The following is a 25,963-nucleotide window of genomic DNA, read 5'->3' on the forward strand; positions in this document are numbered from 1 at the left end:
ATAGGGAATTGTGACATGCATACTTGTTTGACTCAATGAAGCTAATTTTGTTAAGCAATATTGGTGAGGTATTGCAATTCATGGCCAGTCCAATAGAATACACTACCACCTCCTGGCACATATTCCATGTTCGTCCATTTCAAAATGGGGAGTATCATGATCCCAAAAAAACAGCCTCTATTGAGTCTACATCTGGTCCCATGTTCTCATAAGAAAAACAATCCACTCGAATTAGTTTGTACGCTGGTCCAATCCAAAGAATAGTTTGTACGTTGGTAGCTATATATTTATTTCCTCGTATTTGCTCTACTGAACTGCTGATGATACGTGAGGCTCTTTCATTGTATAGGGCGGCGACGACCACGAAGTGAGAATCAACATAGACCGGCACGTGAATGTACCCACTCAGGAGTCTGCGTTGCAGTTAATCGCACGTGCGCTGGGAACAGTGGGTTCCCACACCCTGGTTATGGACGTGCACACGATGCTCCACAAGTCGCCCAGCGGAGTGGTCTTCGGCCACAACAAGCTTGCCTACTACTAGGGGTTGGGGCGCCACCCGGTGGCGCCTCTTGAGCCGGAGCTGGGCGGTGCCAGGTAGGGTGCGCCCCTTCCTCCTTCATGTATGTACTTACTAATTTATGTGATTGTTGTTAAGCAGCTGATATTTGAAACAGAGTAGAGCAACAGAAATAAACAGAGATACTCTCTCCGTTTCTAAATATTTGTTTTTCTAAACATTTCAAATGACTATTACATACAGATGTATGTAGACATATTTTAGAGTGTAGATTCACTCATTTTGCTTCGTATGTAGTCACTTGTTGAAATGCCTAGAAAGACAAGTATTTAGGAACGGAGGGAGTAGATAAGAGTCTTAGTATAGATATAAACATGTGCAGTTGCAGCTGATAGGTGGCAATCTTAGAGCCTACATAGCAAGAACATATACGCTAGCTGTTCAAAGGCAGCACATTGCAGCGTCCAAAAGGGGAGGCAAGGTTCAACACCTCGTAAAGGGTACTTGGAGGTTCCAAGATTGATGGATTTATATCCATATGAAGCTTTTGTTGCTGTTGATGATGCGTCTAGAGGCGATGCTGTCACGGGAACTACTGAAGGCCAAGGCCCAGCACCACCAGACCGGCCCAGGAGGGAGAGCCAGGCCAACCGCCAAGTGACCGGGCCCATGTGGAGCAAGTGAGACTACTTAAAGGCGAAACGAGTGGAGAACTAGGCCATCGATAGATCAGACCTGACGGCGCCGCAAGGGCGATGTATCCTCTCTCACCTCTGGCTCTCATTCCCCGATCCCCTTTCTTGCTGAAAAACCCTAACTACTTGTATCTTCGATCTGATCATCTGAGAGTAAATCCTATCGCCTAGACACAAGATCCATGTCATTTGGTATCAGAGCCATAAATCCCACCAAAAATTCCTCATTCGTAGCGCATTCTGGCGCCGAAGACACGTAGCATCAAGGAGATCATGGCGGGGGTGGATGTTCATAAGCAACTGGATGAAGCGGCGGCGGAGCGGAGCGGCATCGCCAAGGCCCTCCTATCGATTCAGCAGACGCTGGATCGAATAGCCCCTGCGGTCGCCAGCATGGAGCCCGCGGTAGCGAAGATGGAGCCCGCACTCATTGCTCTCGAGCCGGTCGTCCAGGATCTCGCGACCTGGCGGCCCACCGTGGACGCCGCGGTGGGGCAGCTCCAGACGGATCTCGGCGATATCCGGACGCAGTTGGAGAAAATCGCGTCAGGGGGCGCACAAGCCAACAAGATGGCGCCAGATCTTTGTACGGCGGACGCGCCATCATCCACACTCGAGCAAAGTGACGACGGTCACGGGCAAATTGGCCACCGCAGGGCTCTACTTCCACGGGTTTCGGCTAGTGAGGGACCGATCCTCACTACGCCGGTCCCGGCCAATGGTATGTTCCGAACTCCTTTTCCCCCTCTCCCTTCCCTTGAGTTGGGCGGTGGTGGTCACCAAGGAGGCATGAGTGGTCGTTTTGGCAGCAAACTCATGGAGTGTCCTGAATTTGACGGCGACAACCCCACGGGTTGGCGTCTCCGCTGCGAGGCCTTTTTCCGTGTGAATGGGCTCGATCCGCACGTGTGGGTGGACACAGCTATCGTTCACTTCACGGGGGCGGCTGCTTTGTGGTTAGAGTGGTCCAAAATGCATCTTAAGAGTGATAATTGGGAAAGGTTTTGCATAGCCGTGCTAGAAAAATTTGGCCGCTCTGAATTTCAATTACTTCTGCGCAAGTTTTCGAAGCTGAAGCAAACAAGCTCGGTTCTCGAATATGCTGAACAATTCAATTTGTCCATGCACAGTCTGTTAGCTCATCATAGCTCGTGGGATCCCCTATTCTTTACTACCCAATTTGTAGAAGGATTACATCATGAGATTAAGGTTGATGTAATGCTTCATCGACCCAAAGATTTGGAAACTACTGTCTCTTTGGCTGAATTGCAGGAAGAGGTGGTCGAATTGGTGCGCCTGGAGTAGGAGAACAATGCGCCGCCTCAGCCGGGGAGCAGCAATACGCGAGCGGGGCGATTCACCTCATGGCCCCCGTTGGCCCTCACCCTGTCGGCGCCCACAACTGCGGGGCGTACCTCACCAACACCATCGCCACTTGAGACACGCCACGGGCTCGACATCACCAAGGCGCCCGCGGGCTCGTCTCCGTCAGTGGACGACAAGCTCAAGGCCTTGCGCAACTTCAGAAAAGCGCGGGGACTCTGCTTCACTTGCGGAGAGAGATGGGGGCCAGGGCATACCTGCGCTTCCACGATGCAGTTGCACGTTGTGGAGGAAATGGTGGGCATGCTGTCGCCACCAACATCACCAGACCCCTCGCCAAGTGCTCAGGTTGATAGTTCCGAAGAGGACTTATGTTTGCTGTCGGTGGCTGCTGTCACGGGTACAGAGGCTCCTAAAGCTTTCCGGCTGCATGGCAAAGTGGGGAACCAAGTGCTGTTGATGCTGGTCGATTCAGGTTCTTCTCATAGTTTTGTCAATTCGGAGGTGGCTCGGAATTGGCCAGGAGTGCAGCAATGAAACAACCCCTGAAGGTGAAGGTGGCGGATGGAGCTGTCACCTTATGCGACAAGGAGATGCCAGTTTGTGAATATCAGATCCAAGGAGAGAAGTTCCGATCCACATTCAAACTCTTTCCGCTCGGCTGTTATGATATTATACTAGGAATGGACTGGCTCGAGTCCCGAGGGCTGATGACAGTGAATTGGACTGAAAAATCTATGGCTTTTCAACACAAAGGCAAACGGGTGCAACTCCAGGGGATAGATAGCTCAGAGATTGTTTGTGAACCCATCTCCTCTACCCAACTGAATCTGTTGCAAGCACGGACGGCCATCACTCATGTTTTGCTGGTGGTAGAAATCAAGGCAGATGTAGAAACGGCTCCAGTGCCGCCGGCAGTACAAGCGCTACTTGAGGAGTTCAGTGGCTTGTTTGAGGAACCGCAAGGCTTGCCACCATCACGGGAGTTCGATCACTCCATTGACCTTATACCAGGAGCCCAACCAGTGAATGTGAGACCGTACAGATACAACCCAGTTCAAAAGGACGACATTGAAGCGCAAGTGCGAGAAATGCTACGTTAGGGAATCATCCAGTGCAGTCGCAGTCCTTTTTCTTCACCCGTCTTGCTGGTACAGAAGAAAGACGACGAATGGAGATTCTGTGTCAATTACCGTCATTTGAATGCGATTACCATCAAAAACAGATACCCAATTCCGGTCATCGAGGAACTACTGGACGAACTGCATGGGGCAACAGTGTTTACCAGCCTCGATTTGAGATCAGGATATCATCAAATTCGGATGCGACCAGGGGATGAACCGAAGACTGCATTTCAAACTCATCACGGGCACTTTGAGTTCAAGGTGATGCCATATGGAGTGACGGGAGGGCCATTACCTTTCAGCATGGGATGCATATTGTTCTGGGGCCACTACTTTGCCATGGCGTATTGGTGTTCATCGACGACATCTTGGTCTTCAATAAAACACTCCGGGAACATATACAGTTATTGCGTGAAGTATTTCAGAGACTGGAAAAATACTCACTCAAACTCAAGATCAAAAATTGTGTTTTTGCGCAGCCGCAGCTCAGGTATCTGGGACACGTGATCAGCGCGGAGGGGGTGCATACAGACCCCAAAAACATCGAGAAAGTTCAATCCTGGAGCTCACCAACTTCAGTGAAAGAGCTGCGACAATTTCTGGGGCTAGCTGGGTACTACCGCAGATTCATTAAGCACTACGGGGTGGTCAGTCGCACGCTCACGGACCTATTGAAGAAAGGCGTGACATACCAGTGGACAGACACGTGTGAGCAGGCGTTTCAAGCTCTGAAACAGGCCTTGACATCAGCCCCAGTGTTGGCCTTGCCGGACTTCAAACAACCCTTCACGGTGGAGACCGATGCCTCTGACATGGCTATAGGCGCTGTTCTCATGCAACGGCACCACCCAATCACCTTCTTGAGCCAAGCGCTTGGCCCTCGACATTGGATGTTATCCACTTACGAGAAGGAGTGCCTCGCCATCCTCATGGCAGTGGAGAGATGGTGACCATACCTGATGCAGTCCGAGTTCACCATTCGCACAGACCACCGCAGCCTAACGTGCTTGGATGACCAACGACTCACCACACCCTGGCAGCACAAGGCACTGTCGAAACTGTTGGGATTACAGTACAAGATCGAGTACCGCAAAGGGGCAACCAATCTGGCCGCTGACGCCTTGTCTCGTAGACCGACTGGGACCAACTGTTCAATCACGGTCTGCGTCCCTACGTGGCTAACTCAAGTCAAGCAAGGCTACAGTGCAGACTCAAGCTGCAGCGACATGTTGGATAAGGCAAAACAAGGGATTGCGCTAAAAGGGCCCTTCCAGGTAACAAATGGCCTCATCCGATACAAAGGAAGAGTGTGGCTGGGTCAAAACAAAGAGGCCCAGAACAAGGTGCTGCACGAACTACACTCCGGAGCACTGGGAGGACACTCAGGAGTCCAAGCGACATACAACCGCATCATCAGACTGTTTGCATGGCCTAAACTGAAGCAGGCCGTTAAGAAGTTCGTGGGCAATTGTGCCATTTGCAAGCAGGCCAAGCCAGAGCATGTCAAGTATCCTGGCCTTCTCCAACCTCTTCCAATTCCAGAACAGACTTGGAAAATGGTAACCTTAGACTTTGTTGAAGGACTGCCAAGGTCGAAGGGCTACAACTCCATCCTAGTGGTCGTGGATAAACTCACACGGTACGCCCATTTTATCCCACTCCGGCACCCATTCTCTGTGCTGCAAGTGGCCAAGGCATATATGGAGAATGTATTCAAGTTGCACGGACCTCCGGACAAGATGGTTTCAGATAGAGATTGGATTTTCACGAGTCAGGTGTGGCAAGAACTAGCCAAGCTGACACGGACCACACTGAACATCTCGTCGGCGCGGCACCCGCAGACCGATGGCACAACGGAAAGGGTGAACCAGTGCATGGAGCTTTACTTGAGATGCTTCGCCCACAACTGTCCAAGCAAATGGGCCGACTGGCTAGCCCTGGCAGAATTCTGGTACAACACATCCTACCACTCAGTGCTCAAATCTTCTCCCTTCGAGGTGCTGTACGGACACAAACCCCGATTCTTTGGTATCACCAATATCGCAGACGATACGGTGTCTGACCTGGCAGCTTGGACGAAAGACCGAGCCACAGTGCTGCAATCCCTGAAGCAACACTTACACTGTGCTCGTCAAGTGATGAAGGCAAAGGCAGACCAGAAGAGAACAGACCGGGTGTTTGCAGTTGGGGACTGGGTGTATCTCAAGCTGCAGCCGTATGCGCAATCATCGGTCGCGGCTCGAGCTAACCACAAGTTGGCTTTTCGATAGTTTGGTCCGTTTTAGGTCATCGGGCGGGTCGGCGAGGTGGCGTACAAGTTGGCGCTACCGGAGCACACCAAGATCCATCCCGTCATCCATGTGTCGCAGCTCCGCACGGGTGTGCCTCCGGACACAGAAATCATGCCGGAGTTGCCAGTCCTTGATGAAGATCTCCTACCATTCCAGGTGCCGGCAGCCATCCTTCAGCGTCGAGACGTGCAGCGTGGAGTCCGGCAAGTACCGCAAGTACTGGTGCACTGGTCGGGGTTTCCCCGATCGATGTCCACCTGGGAGGACGAAGTGCTCCTTCGCGCCTGTTTTCCTCGAGCCTTGGCTTGGGGACAAGCCAAAAAGCAAGGGGGGAGGAATGTCACGGGAACTACTGAAGGCCAAGGCCCAGCACCACCAGACCGGCCCAGGAAGGAGAGCCAGCCCAACCGCCAAGTGACCGGGCCCATGTGGAGCAAGTGAGACTACTTAAAGGCAAAACGAGTGGAGAACTAGGGCATCGATAGATCAGACCTGACGGCGCCGCAAGGGCGATGTATCCTCTCTCCCACCTCTGGCTCTCATTCCCCGATCCCCTTTCTTGCTGAAAAACCCTAGCTACTTGTATCTTCGATCTGATCATCTGAGAGTAAATCCTATCGCCTAGACACAAGATCCGTGTCAGATGCACGGCGAGAGCAAGGCACCGATTTGCAGTGACCTTGAAGCAGAAGGCGTAGATGTCTCCTTGGTGGATGTTTGCATAGCTGCGAAACTTTGACCAGCTCGTGGTGATGGCGGCTTTATTGTCCATTCCTAACATGATGCAACAATCGTCATGAACCTTGTTGTTGGCAAGCTTGATCTTCAACGTACCATCATGCTATAGGAGAAATGAAGGAATTGAGAGCCACTCAGCCACATGCTGCCCTGAAATTAAGCAAGTTGGTGTAACTAAGAACAAGTCTCTAATTCGTCATGAACCTTGTTGTTGGCAAGCTTGATCTTCAACGTACCATCATGCTACAGGAGAAAGGAAGGAATTGAGAGCCACTCAGCCACATGTTGCCCTGAAATTAAGCAAGTTGGTGTAACTCAGAACAAGTCTCTAACAATTAGCACTCGACTTATGTATAAATGATTTGGTACAGAACTTACACATCAAGTAAAAAAATTCTATCAGTTTTTTTTACTTAAGCCATATAATGCTCTACAGTTAGCTCAAGTAACATGAAGTTTGAACAAAAACATACCGAGTTAAGCAACCAAAATAATCTATCTGTCAACACAAGTAAAATATGCAAATCAAGCAAAAGAAAAGGACTCTTTTAGCCTCTGTTTTGATAGATTAACATCGAACTCTAGTATATGTTACTGCATCACATGTTAGAAAGCTACATAATAATCCACCATTTGTTCTGAATCACAAGCAAGATTTATGATATAACGACAAGAATTGGGACAAAGTTTATAAATATAGCTCCAGAGAGAAGCAAGAGTCTCTAAAAGCTTTACCTTACCTTTATAAAAGCTTTGTATGGGATGAAAAGAGCTTTTGGAGAACACCACTACCCACAACCCAAGAAGAAAACCCCGATACTTACCTCATTCATCATCATCATATATTTTTTTATAGGCATGAACAAGAAAATCGTATGTACCCTGTCCTATACACAAGATTGGTACAAAGGTAGCCACATAATGTGCATGAATGAATAGCAAATGCTGTTGTATTTGTTAACATACAATATGCGTAGTTTAGTGAAAATGCTTAAGAAAACAGGTATAAATCTCCTCGTGTTGTAAGACATCAAGTTGTAGGTGAATACTCATAAGAAATATAAACAACTACTTGGAAGCAATGAATACAATTCAGAATACTCTCTGCAAGGCCCTCGAGAATAAGTATAACCCCCATTATTCTGTAAAAATATAATCAAAAGCATAGATGAACAAAAACATTAAAATGAAGCTTGAATCGATCTGGCAGCAGTTGCAATGTCCCACAACAACACCACCTTACACCACTCGATCTGCTCTGCATTGCAACTACAGACACCCACTTCAGTTATCAGAAACTCGAGTGACAAATACTTGAAAACAGACAATAATACAGAACTGACACTTGCGTAGACTCGTACATTATACATACTTGCCAACATATAAAATTGTGTATTACCCGCATCCATTAATTTTAATCTTTTTCTAATCCATCAAATTTTGTAAATTATGTTGGACAAATGAGAACATCTTTGCTACTCCAAGGTCTTATGTAAGAATTATTTGTTAGTGAAAATCATTAAAACAAAAAGGAGTTGGAGGGTACCTACACCATACAGATGAATAACTCGAGCCATTTTAGCATGCTGAGTAAACGTGAAGTTAGGGTCATCAAGATCAGCTTCGAAGCATTCTGGCCTAGTGAACTTCTTGAATGCTTCTATTTCAGACTTACCTAAGATTTTGTTTAGCATCCGCAAGCTCATGGTCCAAACTGCACAACACATAAACCTGGCTCATGCATAGATTAAAAGAAAGCACATACTTGTAAAAAACACCTTTGTGTGATCAAAACATCCAAGTTTCTTTCTCTAGGTGCAAGATATTTGTGATTGCGTAACTCAAGAAGGTTTAAATCCTGAAATAGAGCAATTCAAGTTTGAACTTTCTATAACGCGGGACATTGAATCAAGCTCATAACTAAAGAATATAACTCATTACCTGCCATTTGATCTTATTGCATGCCAATTGAAGTTGGATTTCATCCCTGCCATATGGATCCCATCTCTTTATAGGTGAAGCAGAGAATTCCCCCAAATTATTTACTTCATAATGATCTATACAACTAAAGAATGCAATCAGTTAGAAAGAAAAACTCATCCAAAGATCACCATTAATAGGAACAATTATATAAGATTTACCTAAACCAAATATGTATTTCTACATTAGGATTTCATCCACCAATCATGCAAGTATCACATTACATTTTCCACACAGCAAATCAAGCATAAACAAAACAACGGGGCATGGAAATCAGAGAAAACCTCAACAGCGGCGAGGCTGGTGCTAGAGCAGCAAGGCAAGGAAGCTAGGGAGGTACATAAACCTATGAATGTACCAAAACCAACATCAGCCCTTTGTATCATTGAAACATCATTTGCTCCTGCAAATAGAAAACAAGATCACCATAAATCAGATTGTGAATATAAACATTGGAAGATGACAAATAATGAAGAAAACAGTTAGTCATGTCTCCAAAATGAAAGGTGACAGTAAAACTGACAAGTTTCATGTACAGCAAAAACTTAAATTGGCATCATTCTGCAATATCATTTACTTGATCTCCAATTGTGACTGATGGAATAACAAAGCATCATGGTAGGAAAAAGTTTTTTTCATGGAAGTCGGATGGCGTAGTGAGGCATTCAGCTCTTGTTGTTTGTAAGTGCACAACAGAGCATAAACATTACAGAGAGTAAAATATTTCCCTACAACTTGGTTGAACTTTAATTGAACAGCTTGTACGCTTAGAGACAAAGAACCTTCACCAACTTGTGTTCAGGTTGGACAGCTCTAATCACATCAATGCCTACAACATTTCCAGTAACAGACTCATACAACTTCTTAATACTTGCACACCTCCCTGCATACATGATTTGCCCCTTCTGTAAGTGCATCTAGTGCCACCCCTAGTTGTTTTTGGAGTATTGACGACAAACCTAGTTGAGGGACTAATGTGTTTGTGAGAATTGCAGGATAACACAGGTAGAAGTCCCTCATTGATTCGGTTTTACTACCAGAGATGACCCCTAAAACTTTATGAAGACATTGAAGTCAAAGGTGGTATATGAAGATATTCACATTGAAGACTATGACAAGAGAAGACACGATATGAAGCCTATGGAGCTCGAAGACTTAGATCTTTCGTAGTTCTTTTTCTTTTGTGTTGAGTCATAGGAACCACCGTACTGTTAAGTGGGGTCCAAGAGAACCAGTCAGAATGACTGAAGTGATGCCTAAACCAAAAACCTATGTCTTCGAGTGAAGACTATGAGAGCGAATCTTGTCCAGAGTCGGACAAGTCAGCTTTGCTTGTAGCCCAAGTAAAGTTGCCGTGTGAGTTTGAAATCTGACCATTGGGACACGTGTCAGTTCCTTAGTGACCCAGGGTCATTTCGGACAAATCAGGTCGGGTTGCCAAGTGGCTATAAATAGCCCACTCCCTACAACCATAAACGGTTGGCTGCTCAGATTGAAAGTACGGCTTTTGTCGTTTGAGAGCAACCCACCTCGAAGCCTTTGAGAGAGAATTCCTTGCGAGGATAAAGCCCTAACCACCAGAGCCAGAGAGAATTGGGCATCACTTAAGTCTTCTTGTCTGTGTGATCTGAAGACTTATTACACTTGAGGACTGTGCATCCTCGAGCCGGTTAGGCGTCGCGTTCTGAGCATCCAAGAGACATTGTGGATTGCCGGTGAACGAAGTCTGTGAAGGTTTGAGAGTCTACCTTGAAGACTTACCAGAGTGATTGGGCGAGGTCTATGTGACCTTAGCTCAAGGAGAATACGGTGAGGACTGGGTGTCCTGAGCTGCGTGTTCAGGACTGGGTGTCCGGGACTGTGTGTCCTAAGGTTTAAATACCTAGCCGCTCCAACCAGACGTACAGTTGTCACAGCAACTGGAACTGGTCCAACAAATCATTGTCTTCAACGAGTCACTGGTTTCATCTTCACTTCACTTTACTTACTGTTACTCCTTGTGAAGTCATTGTATGTTTGTTCTATCATTTGTCTTCACTGAGCGACTGCGTGTTCTGTTTGGCTTCACAATATCTTCCTACCTGATCCTTACTACCTAGCTGCTATTGGTCTTTGTGCTTTCACTTCATTGAATACTTGAGTATGGTTTGCCTAGTGTAGCCTACCTTCCGCTGCATGGTAATAGGTTTAATTTTATCTTTTGTCTTCAAAACTTCCATGTTCTGAAGACTTTCATAAAAATCGCCTATTCACCTCCCTCTAGTCGATATAACACACTTTCAATTGGTATCAGAGCAAGGTGCTCCCTTGTTCTGTGTGATTCGGTTTAACCACCTGGAGTTTTAGCTATGTCCACTGCAGGGATAATTAAAGTCTCCGCTGCGTGCCCCCTCTTTGATGGAACTGAATATCCCTACTGGAAGAATAAGATGCGTATGCATCTTGAAGCCATTGATGTCGACCTATGGTATGTCGTCGAGAACGGCGTTTCCAAGGCTGGAGAAGGTGTCACTGCTGCTGATGTCAAGAAATTCGTTCAACTGGACTCTACTGCCAAGAATATCATCTGTGGTCATCTGACCAAAGGACAGTATGGTTGTGTGAGTGCTTTGAAGACATCCAAGCTGGTCTGGGACTGGCTCTCCAAGGTCAATGAAGGCATCTCAACCCAGAGAGATCAGAGAATCAGTGTCCTTCGCAACCTCTTCAACCGCTTCAAGCGAAATGATAATGAAAATGTCCAGCACACATTTGACCGACTCACTGACATCACAAATGAGCTTCAAGCCCTCGGCGCCACTGAGATTACCAAACACGAAGTCGTCAAGACGCTGCTGAGATCACTTGATAGTTTGTTTGACATCCTGGCCCTGATGATTCAAGAACGTCCTGATTTCAAGACACTCGATCCGTCTGACATACTTGAGAGGCTCAACACACATGAGTTTCAGCTTTCGGAGAAAAGAGAGATCTACGGTCCAAACTATGGGCGAACTCGTGCCTTGAAGGCAAAAGCTGTCTCCTCATCTGAAGAAGAATCTGACAGCAGTTCTGATGACCCTAAAGACATTGGAAGGGAACTTGCTATGCTTGTCAAGAAGTTGCAAAAATTCACCAAGAAGAAAGGCTTCAGAAAGTCTTCCCGGTCAAGTTCAAGGAATGATGAAGCTCCTGCTCATGACTACAAGAAGAAAACATGTCACAAGTGCAAGAAACTTGGCCACTTCATCTCTGAGTGTCCACAGTGGGACAATGAGAACAAAAAGAAGAAGAAGAGCAAGGAATATGACTCTGACGACAAGAAGAAGAAGAAATACTCAAAGTCTTCTTCCCAGTCTTCCTCAAAGTCTTCATCACACAAGAAGAGATCATCTGGCAAGGCACGTGCGTTTGTTGGCAAGGAAATAGATTCAAAGGAGGAGTCTGCTTCTGAGGAGGCGGAGGTGGAGTCTGAGGAGGAATCCGACTCAGGTGTCGCAAGTCTGGCTACAGTATACGTTGCCAAGTCCATCTTCAACACTGAAGACAATGACTTCATCACCGACACCGATGCAAATGACAAGGACTACTCCGCTTCTACCTGCTGCTTCATGGCACGTGGTGCCAAGGTAAACACACACACTACTCACTATCAAACATCTAGTGACGATGACTCTGATTGTGGTTCAAAACCTAGCTACAAAACACTTGCTAAAATTGCAACTGAACAACAGAAAGCTATGGAACATATTCAAAAACTGTTAGACAGAAGCGATGATCTGTTAGGTGCTGAAATGACTCGATCTGAATCCTTAATTGAAGACATAAAAAATCTTCACATTAAGTATCAGGAACTTGAAAGTCGTCATGAAACTCTCTCAACAACTCATGAAAAGCTTTCCTATGATTATCTTCAAAGGAAGCAAGATCTTAAGAAATTGAGAGCGGTTCATAAAGATCTTCAAACGGAAAACGAGTCACTTCGCACCAAACAGATCAGTCCCGCTCGGGAAGGATTTGAACCACCATGTCTTAAATGCATTGAGTGTGATAATGCTACTTCTGTTGCTGAATGTTCTACTGCTACTGCTGTTGCAATATCTTCAACTGTTGATGCGGTAACTAACCCCTCTGCTGAGGATACCACCGCTATTGCTGATGAGAATGCTAGGTTGAAGACATTGCTTGAAACAGGGATGTACAAAAGTCTTAAAGGGCATCAGACGCTATGTGATGTCCTGAAAAAGCAGATTCAGAACCGAAACCCTAGGAAAGAGGGTGTAGGGTTCGTAAGGAAAATGAATGCAGATGGCTCTTACTGGAAACCTAAGCAGTACCCCAAAACCATGTGGGTTGCTGCAAAGGAACCTTCAGCAGATCCATTCAATCTATCTGGCTTCACTTGTGCTAACCCCATTATCGTTGATGAATCCTTTGATGCAAACTATATACTGTTTAAGAATCAGAATGGTGAAGTGTTTGCCAGGTACATTGGTACTAACTGCAGGAATGGACCACCTATGAAGAAGATCTGGGTTCCAAAAAAGTGTCTGGAGAGTCTTCCTGTGAATGTCATCATGACACCTCACGTGAAGAAGACAAACCTCAGACCAAAGGCTTCATACGGTCCAAAGGCTTCATACAGACAGAGGACTCACCTGAGTCGTGTTGGGGAACGTAGCAGAAATTCAAAAAATTTCCTACGTATCACCAAGATCTATCTATGGAGAGACCAGCAACGAGTAGAAAGGAGAGTGCATCTACATACCCTTGTAGATCGCTAAGCGGAAGCGTTCAAGTGAACGGGGTTGATGGAGTCGTACTCGTCGTGATTCAGATCACCGATGATCCTAGTGCCGAACGGACGGCACCTCCGCATTCAACACACGTACAGCTCGACGATGTCTCCCACGCCTTGATCCAGCAAGGAGAGAGGGAGAGGTTGAGGAAGACTCCATCCAGCAGCAGCACAACGGCGTGGTGGTGATGGAGGAGCGTGGCAATCCTGCAGGGCTTCGCCAAGCACCTACGGGAGAGGAGGAGGTGTCACGGGAGGGAGGGAGGCGCCAAGGGGTCAGGTATGGATGCCCTCCCTCCCCTCCACTATATATAGGGGCAGGGGAGAGGGGGGATGCACAGCCTTGCCCCTTCCTCCAAGGAAGGGGTGCGGCTAAGAAGGGGGGAGGAGTCCATCCTCCCCAAGGCACCTCAGAGGTGCCTTCCCCCTTTAGGACTCTCCCCTTTTTCCTATATCTTGGCGCATGGGCCTCTAGGGGCTGGTGCCCTTGGCCCATGTAGGCCAAGGCACACCCCCTACAGCCCATGTGGCCCCCGGGGTAGGTGGCCCCACCCGGTGGGCCCCCGGGACCCTTCCGGTGGTCCCAGTACAATACCGATGACCCCGAAACTTGTCCCGATGGCCGAAACAGGACTTCCTATATATAAATCTTTACCTCCGGACCATTCCGGAACTCCTCGTGACGTCCGGGATCTCATCCGGGACTCCGAACAACATTCGATAACCACATACAAGCTTCCTTTATAACCCTAGCGTCATCGAACCTTAAGTGTGTAGACCCTACGGGTTCGGGAGACATGCAGACATGACCGAGACGTTCTCCGGTCAATAACCAACAGCGGGATCTGGATACCCATGTTGGCTCCCACATGTTCCACGATGATCTCATCGGATGAACCACGATGTCAAGGACTCAATCGATCCCGTATACAATTCCCTTTGTCTAGCGGTATTTTACTTGCCCGAGATTCGATCGTCGGTATCCAATACCTTGTTCAATCTCGTTACCGGCAAGTCACTTTACTCGTTCCGTAACACATCATCCCGTGATCAACTCCTTGGTCACATTGCACATATGATGATGTCCTACCGAGTGGGCCCAGAGATACCTCTCCGTTTACACGGAGTGACAAATCCCAGTCTCGATCCGCATAAAACAATAGATACTTTCGAAGATACCTGTAGTGCACCTTTATAGTCACCCAGTTACGTTGTGACGTTTGATACACCCAAAGCACTCCTACGGTATCCAGGAGTTACACGATCTCATGGTCAAAGGAAGAGATACTTGACATTGGCAAAGCTCTAGCAAATGAACTACACGATCTTTTGTGCTAGTCTTAGGATTGGGTCTTGTCCATCACATCATTCTCCTAATGATGTGATCCCGTTATCAACGACATCCAATGTCCATAGCCAGGAAACCATGACTATCTGTTGATCACAACGAGCTAGTCAACTAGAGGCTCACTAGGGACATATTGTGGTCTATGTATTCACACGTGTATTACGATTTCCGGATAATACAGTTATAGCATGAATAAAAGACATTTATCATGAACATTGAAATATAATAATACTTTTATTATTGCCTCTAGGGCATATTTCCAACAGTCTCCCACTTGCACTAGAGTCAATAATCTAGTTCTCATCGCCATGTGATTAACACTCACAGGTCACATCGCCATGTGACTAATACCCAAGAGTTTACTAGAGTCAGTAGTCTAGTTCACATCACTATGTGATTAACACTCAATGAGTTTTATGTTTGATCATGTTGCTTGTGAGAGAGGTTTTAGTCAACGGGTCTGAACCTTTCAGATCCGTGTGTGCTTTACAAATCTCTATGTCATCTCCTAGATGCAGCTACCACGCTCTATTTGGAGCTATTCCAAACAACTGTTCTACTTGGAGCTATTCTAAATTATTGCTCCATTATATGTATCCGGTCTCTCTACTCAGAGCTATCCGGATAGGTGTCAAGCTTGCATCGTCGTAACCTTTAGGACGAACTCTTTTACCACCTCCATAATCGAGAAAATTCCTTAGTCCACTAGTTACTAAGGATAACTTTGACCGCTGTCCTGTGAGCCATTCTTGGATCACTCTTGTACCCCTTGACTGACTCATGGCAAGGCACACTTCAGGTGCGGTACACAGCATAGCATACTGAAGAGCCTACGTCTTAAGCATAGGGGACGACCTTCGTCCTTTCTCTCTATTCTGCCGTGGTCGAGCTTTAAGTCTTAACTTCGTACCTTACAACTCAGGCAAGAACTCCTTCTTTGACTGGTCCATCTTGAACACCTTCAAGATCATGTCAAGGTATGTGCTCATTTGAAAGTATTATTAAGCATTTTGATCTATCCTTATAGATCTTGATGCTCAATGTTCAAGTAGCTTAATCCAGGCTTTCCATTGAAAAACACTTTTAAAATAACCCTATATGCTTTCTAGAAATTCTACATCATCTCTGATCATCAATATGTCAACAACATATACTCATCAGAAATTCTATAGTGCTCCCACTCACTTCTTTGGAAATACAAGTTTCTCATAAACTTTGTACAAACCCAAAATTTTTGATCATCATCAAAGCATACATTCCAACTCCGAGATGCTCACTCCAGTCCTTAGAAGGATTGCTGGAGCTTTGCATACTTATTAGCATCTTTCGGGATTGACAAAACCTTCCGGTTGTATCACATACAACCTTTCCTCATTAAAATCGTCGAGGAAACAATGTTTTGACATCCTATCTGCAAGATTTCATAAATAATGCAGTAATCGCTAATATAATTCCAACAGACTCTTAGCATCGCTACGAGTGAGAAAATCTCATCGTAGTCAACTCCTTGAACTTGTCGGAAAACATCTTAACGACAAGTCGAGCTTTCTTAATGGTGACATTTACCATCATTGTCCGTCTTCCTTTTGAAATCCATCTGTACTCAATGGATTGCCGATCATCGGGCAAGTCCATCAAAGTCCATGCTTTGTTCTGATATATGGATACTATCTCGGATTTCATGGCTTCTAACCATTTGTCGGAATTCGGGCCCACCATCGCTTCTCCATAGCTCGTAGGTTCATTGTTGTCTAGCAACATGACCTTCAAGACAGGATCACCTTACCAGGTTTGGGAGTGACTTGATCCGAAGTTTCATGATCAATATCATAAGCTTCCACTTCAATTGGTGTAGGTGCCACAGGAACAACTCCCTGTGCCCTGTCACACACTAGTTGAAGAGACGGTTCATCAAGTCTCCACCATCCTCCCACTCAATTCTTTCGAGAGAAACTTTTCCTCGAGAAAGGACCTGATTCTAGAAACAATCCATATTGCTTTCGGATCTGAATTAGGAGGTATACCCAACTGTTTTGGGTTTCCTATGAAGATGCATTTTATCCGCTTTGGGTTCGAGCTCATCAACCTGAAACTTTTTCATATAAGCGTCGCAGCCCCAAACTTTTAAGAAACGACAACTTAGGTTTCTCTAAACCATAATTCATACGGTGTCATCTCATCGGAATTACGCGGTGCCCTATTTAAAGTGAATGTGGTTGTCTCTAATGCCTAACCCATGAACGATAGTGGTAATTCGATAAGAGACATTATGGTACGCACCATATCCAATAGGGTGCAACTATGATGTTCGGACACACCATCAAACTATGGTGTTCCAGGCGGTATTTAATTGTGAAACAATTTCCACAATGTCTTAATTTTGTGTGCCAAAACTTGTAACTCAGATATTCATCTATATCATAGACATTTTATCTTCTTGTCACAATGATCTTCTACTTCACTCTGAAATTACTTGAACCATTCAATAATTCAGACTTGTGTTTCATCAAGTAAATATACTCAACATCTACTCAAATCATCTGTGAAGTAAGAACATAACGATATTCACTGCATGCCTCAGCACTCATTGGACTGCACACATCAAAATGTGTTACTTCCAACAAGTTGCTATCTTGTTCCATCTTACTGAAAACGAGGCTTTTCAGTCATCTTGCCCATGTGGTATGATTTGCATATCTCAAGTGATTCAAAATCAAGTGAGTCCAAACGGTCCATCTGCATGGAGTTTCTTCATGCATATACACCAATAGACATGGTTCGCATGTCTCAAACTTTTCAAAACGAGTGAGTCCAAAGATCCATCAACATGGAGCTTCTTCATGCGTTTTATACCATTATGACTTACATGGCAGTGCCACAAGTAAGTGGTACTATCATTACTATCTTATATCTTTTGGCATGAAAATGTGTATCACTACGATCGAGATTAATAAACCATTCCTTTAGGTGCAAGACCATTGAAGGTATCATTCAAATAAATAGAGTAACTATTATTCTCCTTAAATGAATAACCGTATTGCAATAGACATAATCCAATCATGTCTATGCTCAACGCAAACACCAAATAACAATTATTTAGGTTTAACACCAATCTCGTTGGTAGAGGGAGCATGCGATGCTTGATCATATCAACCTTGGAAACACTTCCAACATATATCGTCAGCTCACCTTTAGCTAGTCTCCGTTTATTCCGTAGCTTTTATTTCGAGTTACTAACACTTAGCAACCGAACCGGTATCTTATACCCTGGTGCTACTAGGAGTACTAGTAAAGTACACATTAACATAATGTATATCCAATATACTTCTATCGACCTTGCCAGCCTTCTCATCTACCAAGTATCTAGGGTAATCCTGCTCCAGTGGTTGTTCCCCTTATTACAGAAGCACTTAGTCTCGGGTTTGGGTTCAACCTCGGGTTTCTTCATTGGTGCAACAGCTGATTTGCCGTTTCATGAAGTATCCCTTCTTTCCCTTGCCCTTCTTGAAACTAGTGGTTTCATCAACCATCAACAATTGATGCTCCTTCTTGATTTCTACTTTCGTGGTGTCAAACAACGCGAATATTTCAAGGATCATCATATCTATCCATGATATGTTATAGTTCATCACGAAGCTCTAGCAGCTTGGTGGTAATGACTTCGGAGAAACTATCACTATTTCATCTGGAAGATCAACTCCCACTTGATTCAAGTGATTGTTGCACTCAGACAATCTGAGCACAAGCTCAACAATTGAGCTTCTCTCCTTAGTTTGCAGGCTAAGAAAATCGTCGGAGGTCTTATACCTCTTGACGTGGGCACGAGCCTGAAATCCCAATTTCAGCCCTCGAAACATCTCATATGTTCCGCGACATTTCGAAAACGTCTTTGGTGCCTCTACTTAAACCATTTAACTGAACTATCACGTAGTTATCAAAACGTGTATGTCCGATGTTCACAACATCCACAAACGACGTTTGGGGTTCAGCACACTGAGCGGTGCATTAAGGACATAAGCTTTCTACTGTCCGCATAATTGCTACTATCAACTCTCAACTATATTTTCTCTAGGAACATATCTAAACAGTAGAACTAAAGCGCGAGCTACGACATAATTTGCAAAAGGTCTTTTGACTATGTTCAAGATAATTAAGTTCATCTTATGAACTCCCACTTAGATAGACATCCCTCTGGTCATCTAAGTGATCACATGATCCGAGTCAACTAGCCCGTGTCCGATCATCACGTGAGACGGACTAGTTAACGTCGGTGAACATCTTCATGTTGATCGTATCTACTATACGACTCATGCTCGACCTTTCGGTCTCCGTGTTCCGAGGCCATGTCTGCACATGCTAGGCTTGTCAAGTTAACCCTAAGTGTTTTCGCTGTGTAAAACTGTCTTACACCCGTTGTATGTGAACGTAAGAATCCATCACACCCGATCATCACGTGGTGCTTAGAAGCGACGAACTGTAGCAACGGTGCACAGTTAGGGGAGAACACTTCTTGAAATTGTTGTAAGGGATCATCTTATTTACTACCGTCGTCCTAAGCAAACAAGATGCATAAACATGATAAACATCACATGCAATCAAATAGAGTAGTGACATGATATGGCCAATATCATATAGCTCCTTTGATCTTCATCTTCGGGGCTCCATGATCATCTTGTCACCGGCATGACACCATGATCTCCATCATCATGATCTCCATCATCGTGTCTTCATGAAGTTGTCACGCCAACGACTACTTCTACTTCTATGACTAACGCGTTTAGCAATAAAGTAAAGTAGTTTACATGGCGTTCTTCAATGACACGCAGGTCATACAATAAATAAAGACAACTCCTATGGCTCCTGCCGGTTGTCATACTCATAGACATGCAAGTCGTGAATCCTATTACAAGAACATGATCAATCTCATACATCACATATCATTCATCACATTCTTCTTGGCCATATCACATCACATAGCATACCCTGCAAGAACAAGTTAGACGTCCTCTAATTGTTGTTGCATGTTTTACGTGGCTGCTATGGGTTTCTAGCAAGAACGTTTCCTACCTACGCAAGACCACAACGTGATATGCCAATTGCTATTTACCCTTCATAAGGACCCTTTTCATCGAATCCGTTCCGACTAAAGTGGGAGAGACTGGCACCCGCTAGCCACCTTATGCACCAAGTGCATGTCAATCGGTGGAACCTGTCTCACGTAAGAGTACGTGTAAGGTCGGTCCGGGCCGCTTCATCCCACAATACCGTCGAAACTAGATTGGACTAGTAACGGTAAGCATATTGAACAACATGAACGCCCACAACTACTTTGTGTTCTACTCGTGCAAAGAATCTACGCAATAGACCTAGCTCATGATGCCACTGTTGGGGAACGTAGCAGAAATTCAAAAAATTTCCTACGTATCACCAAGATCTATCTATGGAGAGACCAGCAACGAGTAGAAAGGAGAGTGCATCTACATACCCTTGTAGATCGCTAAGCGGAAGCGTTCAAGTGAACGGGGTTGATGGAGTCGTACTCGTCGTGATTCAGATCACCGATGATCCTAGTGCCGAACGGACGGCACCTCCGCGTTCAACACACGTACAGCTCGACGATGTCTCCCACGCCTTGATCCAGCAAGGAGAGAGGGAGAGGTTGAGGAAGACTCCATCCAGCAGCAGCACAACGGTGTGGTGGTGATGGAGGAGCGTGGCAATCCTGCAGGGCTTCGCCAAGCACCTACGGGAGAGGAGGAGGTGTCACGGGAGGGAGGGAGGCGCCAAGGGGTCAGGTATGGATGCCCTCCCTCCCCTCCACTATATATAGGGGCAGGGGAGAGGGGGGAGGCGCAGCCTTGCCCCTTCCTCCAAGGAAGGGGTGCGGCTAAGAAGGGGGGAGGAGTCCATCCTCCCCAAGGCACCTCGGAGGTGCCTTCCCCCTTTAGGACTCTCCCCTTTTTCCTATATCTTGGCGCATGGGCCTCTAGGGGCTGGTGCCCTTGGCCCATGTAGGCCAAGGCGCACCCCCTACAGCCCATGTGGCCCCCGGGGTAGGTGGCCCCACCCGGTGGGCCCCCGGGACCCTTCCGGTGGTCCTAGTACAATACCGATGACCCCGAAACTTGTCTCGATGGCCGAAACAGGACTTCCTATATATAAATCTTTACCTCCGGACCATTCCGGAACTCCTCGTGACGTCCGGGATCTCATCCGGGAATCCGAACAACATTCGGTAACCACATACAAGCTTCCTTTATAACCCTAGCGTCATCGAACCTTAAGTGTGTAGACCCTACGGGTTCGGGAGACATGCAGACATGACCGAGACGTTCTCCGGTCAATAACCAACAGCGGGATCTGGATACCCATGTTGGCTCCCACATGTTCCACGATGATCTCATTGGATGAACCACGATGTCAAGGACTCAATCGATCCCGTATACAATTCCCTTTGTCTAGCGGTATTTTACTTGCCCGAGATTCGATCGTCGGTATCCAATACCTTGTTCAATCTCGTTACCGGCAAGTCACTTTACTCGTTCCGTAACACATCATCCCGTGATCAACTCCTTGGTCACATTGCGCATATGATGATGTCCTACCGAGTGGGCCCAGAGATACCTCTCCGTTTACATGGAGTGACAAATCCCAGTCTCGATCCGCATAAAACAATAGATACTTTCGGAGATACCTGTAGTGCACCTTTATAGTCACCCAGTTACGTTGTGACGTTTGATACACCCAAAGCACTCCTACGGTATCCAGGAGTTACACGATCTCATGGTCAAAGGAAGAGATACTTGACATTGGCAAAGCTCTAGCAAACGAACTACACGATCTTTGTGCTATGCTTAGGATTGGGTCTTGTCCATCACATCATTCTCCTAATGATGTGATCCCGTTATCAACGACATCCAATGTCCATAGCCAGGAAACCATGACTATATGTTGATCACAACGAGCTAGTCAACTAGAGGCTCACTAGGGACATATTGTGGTCTATGTATTCACACGTGTATTACGATTTCCGGATAATACAGTTATAGCATGAATAAAGACAATTATCATGAACAAGGAAATATAATAATAATACTTTTATTATTGCCTCTAGGGCATATTTCCAACAAGTCGCACTAACACAAATGGTTTGTAGGAAAATCATACTCAGGCATATGAATATGAGAGCAGTTCATCAAACCGCCATGTTCATAAGACCAAGAACTATTCTGCTTATTCTTATGAGTACTATTGTCCTCCTGCAAGACTGTTTGCTAAGTCTTCAAAGCCAAAATTCTCAGATGCTGCACTTAGACTTATTGCTTCTAAGCCACCCTTGAAGATGTGGGTGGCTAAGAAAGCTTAACTCCCTTTTGCAGGGAAAGGTCTCCAGCAGAAAACCAAAATCGTCTGACGCTATTGCTGGGGACCTTAAACATCTTGTAGGGCGCAAGATCAAATGCCCAAATGGTCTTACTATGTACTTCGTACCTGAATCGCTTGCTACTCTCCCTATTAGTCCTAACTTGGATCTAAGCTTTCATAACCCACTGGTTCGTCAAATGTTTTTGCTTCACAATGCTCTTGGTGAAGCCTATCCCCCTAACTGCACTGTAGGGTACGACACCAGCGTCTTCAGAATGGATTATTGACAGTGGGTGTACAAATCAAATGACTGGCAAAACAAGTCTTCTTATGGACTCAACCTTACGTCCATCCGACAAGAGCCACATCACATTTGCTGACACTGGCAAAAGTAAGGTATTGGGTCTAGGTAGAGTTGCAATCTCAAGGGATCAACACATGGATAAAGTCATGCTTGTTGAATCCCTTGGCTTCAACTTAATGTCTGTCTCAATGCTTTGTGATTTGAACATGATCGTAATGTTTGGAAAATATCGTTGCCTTGTACTAATGGAATCTGACAAGTCTCTAGTGTTTGAAGGGTATCGAAAAGATGATTTGTACGTGGTAGATTTATCAGCAGGGCCACAGCTTGCAGTATGTCTTCTAGCAAAGGCTTCAGAATGCTGGCTCTGGCATCGGAGACTTGGACATGCTGGCATGAGGAACCTCCACACCCTTGCGAAGAAGAAGCATGTCATAGGCATCGAGGGCGTCAAGTTCAAGAAAGACCACTTATGCGGTGCCTGTGAAGCAGGGAAGATGACGAGGGCCAAACATCCCTCGAAGACAATCATGACTACTACTCAACCCTTCGAACCGCTTCACATGGATCTTTTCGGTCCCACTCATTACTCAACTCTAACTACTACTACTTGCCTCTATGGCTTCGTTATTGTTGATGATTATTCTAGATATACTTGGGTGCTTATAATCCTTTACAAGACTGAAGTGCAGGATGTCTTCAGACGCTTCGCCAATCGAGCTATGAACAATTTTGGCGCCAAGATAAAGCACATCAGAAGTGACAATGGCACTGAATTCAAGAACACTGGCCTTGATACATATCTTGATACCTTGGGCATCACACATGGATTCTCAGCCCCGTACATGCCACAGCAGAATGGCATCGTCGAACGCAAGAACAGAACACTAATTGAGATGGCCAGAACGATGCTAGATGAGTACAAGACCCCAAGAAAATTCTGGCCCGAAGCCATTGATACTGCATGCCATACAATCAACCGTGTTTATCTTCACAAGCTACTGAACAAGACATCTTATGAGCTCCTTACTGGCAAAAAGCCAAATGTCAGTTACTTCAGAGTATTTGGCGCAAGGTGCTGGATCAAGGACTCACATCACACCTCAAAATTTGCACCAAAAGCACATGAGGGTTTTATGCTTGGATATGGAAAGGATTCACACTCCTACAGAGTCTTCAATCTCTTTCATTACAAAGTGGTTGAAACAGTGCATGTGCGGTTCGATGAGACCAACGGCTCACAAAGAGAGCAGCTGCCAAGTGTGCTAGATGAAGTTCCATCCAGTGAATCAATCAAGCTAATGGGAACTGGAGAAATTATACCTTCTGAAGCTCATCCTGAAGAATAACTTATCATTTCAGCACCTGATCAGCATGAAGACAATGCTCAGCCTGAAGACATTCCTTCCAACAACGACAATGAACAGCAAGAGCAAAGTCTTCGCCCTGTACATCCTCGCGTTGCCAATGAAGTGCAGATTGAAAGAATAATTGGTAGCATCAATGCACCTGGTCCACTCACTCGTTTAAGGGCAACTCAGCTAGCAAATTTCTGCGGGCACTTCGCATTCGTCTCGATATCAGAACCCAAGAAAGTTGAAGAAGCCTTCATGGAACCTGAATGGATTCAAGCTATGCAAGAAGAGCTTCAACAGTTTGAGCTGAATAATGTATGGGAACTGGTTAAGCGTCCTGATCCACGGAAGCACAATATAATAGGCACCAAATGGATATACCAGAACAAGCAAGATGAGCATGGTCAAGTTGTCAGAAACAAAGCTCGTCTCGTTGCTCAAGGATATACTCAAGTGGAAGGCATTGACTTTGATGAAACATTTGCTCCTGTGGCTAGACTTGAAGCCATACGCATACTGCTGGCCTATGCAAATCATCATAACATACTTCTATATCAAATGGATGTGAAGAGTGCCTTTCTCAATGGCAAGATTGAAGAAGAAGTGTATGTTGCACGACCGCCTGGCTTTGAAAATCCAAAACACCCTGACATGGTATACAAGCTCAACAAGGCACTGTATGGCCTCAAACAAGCCCCTAGGGCCTGGTATGACACACTCAAATACTTCCTGAAGAGCAAAGGCTTCATACCTGGTTCCCTAGATCCCACTCTTTTCACGAAGACATATGATGGTGAACTGTTTGTGTGCCAAATATATGTGGATGACATTATCTTCGGCTGCACCAATCAGAAGTTCAGTGAAGAGTTTGGTTATATGATGCAAGAGCAATATCAGATGTCCATGATGGGGGAGCTGAAGTTCTTCCTTGGTCTTCAAATATGACAACAACGCAATGGCATCTTCATATCTCAAGAGAAGTATCTCAAAGATTGCCTGAAGAAGTTCGGTATGCAAGACTGCAAAGGCTTCACAACACCAATGCCAGCCAAACATCATCTGGGTCCTGACGACAATGGTAAAGAGTTCGATCAAAAGGTATACCGCTCCATGATTGGTTCTTTACTTTATATATGTGCATCTAGGCTAGATATTATGCTTAGTGTTTGCATGTGTGCTCGATTTCAAGCGGCACCAAAGGAGTCGCATCACTTAGCTGTGAAGCGAATTCTTCGATATTTGGCTCACACCCCAACTCTAGGATTATGGTATCCAAAGGGCTCAGAGTTTGATCTGGTTGGATTCTCGGATGCTGATTATGCTGGTGCCAAAGTTGATCGCAAGTCTACATCAGGCACATGTCACTTTCTGGGACGATCACTTGTATGTTGGTCTTCAAAGAAGCAGAACTGTGTATCTCTCTCCACTGCTGAATCTGAATACATTGTTGCTGGATCTTGCTGCGCTCAACTTCTGTGGATGAAGCAAACACTCAAGGACTATGGCATTCATCTGAAGCAAGTGCCACTTTACTACGACAACGAAAGCGCCATCAAGATTGCTAACAACCCAGTTCAGCACTCGAAGACAAAGCACATTGAAATTTGTCATCACTTTCTCAGAGATCATGTTGTGAAGGAAGACATTGATATCATACACGTCAACACTAAAGAGCAATTGGCAGATATCTTCACCAAGCCCTTGGATGAGAAGAGGTTTTGCAAGTTACGTGTGAGCTAAATATCCTGGAATCCTCAAATGTCCTGTGATCAGGCACACATCCTAACCCTTACGCATATTGATGACTTAGATGTGCAACACACGAAGTTAAGTATATCTTCAATCAATGAAGACATACATTCTAAGTGTGAATACATTAATGTGGAATTTGACTTCGGAGTGCCACAATAATTGTGCGCCGTGTCTGGGTCTAATACTTCCTATACGGTGGGTAACGCCACCACCAAACGTTCTATTTTGAAGTGTTTCACTCATGGCATTACCTTGCAATGTCTTCACATTTGGTTTGGCTTCGAACTCAACATATTTTCATGATTATCTTCACTATGTTGATTATATATATATATATATATATATATATATATATATATATATATATATATATATATATATATATATATAT

At 45.3% G+C, this 25,963-nt stretch overlaps 1 long non-coding RNA gene across 10 annotated transcripts in view; it reads right to left on the bottom strand.

Annotated features, from left to right (window-relative positions):
• Positions 1 to 6,394: 6,394 nt before the first annotated feature.
• Positions 6,395 to 25,963, bottom strand: part of LOC119272009 — a 28,575-nt gene continuing 9,006 nt past the window's right edge. For 3 of the 10 annotated variants that reach the window (XR_005134682.1, XR_005134680.1, XR_005134677.1), the window contains 4 exons: positions 8,956 to 9,074; positions 8,633 to 8,756; positions 6,928 to 8,405; positions 6,395 to 6,841 (listed from right to left, as the gene is read on the bottom strand). This is a non-coding gene — a long non-coding RNA (uncharacterized LOC119272009). Of the gene's footprint in view, positions 6,842 to 6,895; positions 8,550 to 8,632; positions 8,757 to 8,955; positions 9,075 to 25,963 lie in introns of all 10 variants that reach the window. The other 7 variants (XR_005134686.1, XR_005134681.1, XR_005134683.1 and 4 more) reach the window with 7 other exon arrangements.

Source organism: Triticum dicoccoides, chromosome 1A (assembly GCF_002162155.2).
Source record: "Triticum dicoccoides isolate Atlit2015 ecotype Zavitan chromosome 1A, WEW_v2.0, whole genome shotgun sequence".
Lineage (NCBI taxonomy): Eukaryota > Viridiplantae > Streptophyta > Magnoliopsida > Poales > Poaceae > Triticum > Triticum dicoccoides.